We start from the raw sequence: 2,272 nt of genomic DNA on the forward strand, positions 1-2,272 counted from the left end.
TTTTTTTTTTTTAATGGAGTCCCGCTCTGTCTCCCAGGCTGGAGTGCAGTGGCACAATCTTGGCTCACTGCAACCTCCACTTCCCGAGTTCAAGTGATTCTTCTGCCTCAGCCTCCCGAGTAGCTGGGAATTATCTCTGACTCATTCTGCAGTGTAAGCATTAGCCTAAGTGCAAAATCAGACAAAGACACAACAAAAAAAGAAAACTACAGGCCAATATTCCTGTAAATGTAGGTGCAAAAGCCTTCCATAAAATACCTGCAAACTGAATTCAACAGTATATTTAAACAATCATTCACCATGATCAAGTGGAAGTTATCCACAGGATGCAAGGATGATTTACCACGTGGAAGTTAATAAATGTAATACAGTGCCTTAACATAAGGAAAAACAAAAACCATATTATCATCTCAATAGATGCAGAAAAAACATTTGTCAAAATTTAACATCTTTTCATGATAAAAGTTTCAATGAATTAGGTGTATAAAGAATGCACCTCAACACAATAAAGGCCATATATGACAAACCCACAGCTAAAATTATACTCAACAATGAAAGATTGAAAGCTTTTTCTCAACAATTAGGAATAAGGCAAAAATGCCCACTTTCTTCTTCTATGCAGTCTAGTACTGGAAGTCTTAGCCAGAGAAATTAAACAAGAGAAAGAAATAAGACATCTGAATGGGAAAGGGAGGTAAATTGTCTCTGTTTGCTGATGACACAATCTTATATGAAGAAAACCCTAAAGGCTACACTTAAAATATTATTAGAACTAATAAACAAATTTGGTAAAGTGGTAGGATATGAAATCAGCTTTTAAAATATCATAGCACTTCCATACACCAATGACAAATATTCAAAAAAGAAATCAAGAAAATAATCCCATTTACGAAAGCTACCACAAAAAAAAAAAGGAATAAAGTTAACCAAGGAGGTAAAAGAAATAAAGTTAACCAAGGAGGTAAAAGACCTATATACCGAAAACTATATATTAATGCTGAAAAAAACTGAAGAAGACACAAGCAAATGGAAAGATATCCCATGTTATAATCTGGAAGAATTAATATTGTTAAAATGTCCATATTACCAAAATCAGTCTACAGATTCAATGCTATCTGTACTAAAATCATAATGGCATTCTTCACAGAAAACAGAAAAAAAAATCCTAAATTTTGTAAGGAACCAAAAACACCTCAAATAGCAAAGTAATCTTTAGCCAAAAGAGCAAAGCTGGAGGCATCACATTACCTGACCTCAAAATACACTGCAAAGTAATAGTATTTCAAACAGAAAGGCACAGGTGTGAAAACAAACACATAGACCAGTGGGACAAAATAGAGAACCTAGAAATAAATCCATACATTTGAGGTCAATTGATTTTCACAAAGATGCCAAGATCACACAGTAGGGAAAGGACAGTCTCTTAAATAAAGTGTTGGAAAAGATGGATATCCACATGAAAAGAAATAAAGTAGACGCTTATCTCACATTGTATGCAAAAATCAACTGAAAAGTTATCAAAGACTTACACATAAGATTTGAAACTATTGGAAGAAAACTCTGAAACTATAAAACTACTGGAAGAAATCAGGGATAAGTTCCATGACATTAGTCTAGGCAATGATTTTTTTGGATATGACCCCAAAAGCACAGGCAACAAAAGCAAAGATAGGTAAGTGAGATTACATCCAACTATAAATCTCTTGCACAGTCAAGATAACAATCAATAGAGTGAAGAGACAACCTACGGAATGGGAGAAAGTATTTTCAAACCATACTTCTGATGAAGAGTTTATATGCAAAGTATATAAAAAACCTCAAACAACCCAATAGTTAGAAAAAAACACAATTAAAAAATGGGCAAAAGATCTGAACAGACATTTCTCAAGAGAAGACATACAAATGACCAACAGGAATTTGAAAAACTGCCCAACATCACTAATCACTGGGGAAATACAAATTAAAATCATAATGATGTATCACCACACACCTGTTAAATTGACTATTATCAAAAGGATAAAAGATGACAAGTTTTGATGGGAATGTGGAGGAATAAAGCTCTTACACACTGTTGGTGGGAATATTAATTAGTATAGACATTATAGAAAACAGTATGGAGATTCTTCAAAGAATTAAAAAGAGAAATCCATATGATCCAGCATTTGCATTATTGGGTATACATACGAAGGAAATAAAATTAGTATGTCAAAGAGATATCTGTACTCCTATGTTCACTGTGGCATTATTTACAATAGCCAAGATATGGAACCAA

This window comes from Rhinopithecus bieti, unplaced genomic scaffold (genome assembly GCF_001698545.2).
Source record: "Rhinopithecus bieti isolate Rb0 unplaced genomic scaffold, ASM169854v2 scaffold_3521, whole genome shotgun sequence".
NCBI classification, from domain to species: domain Eukaryota; kingdom Metazoa; phylum Chordata; class Mammalia; order Primates; family Cercopithecidae; genus Rhinopithecus; species Rhinopithecus bieti.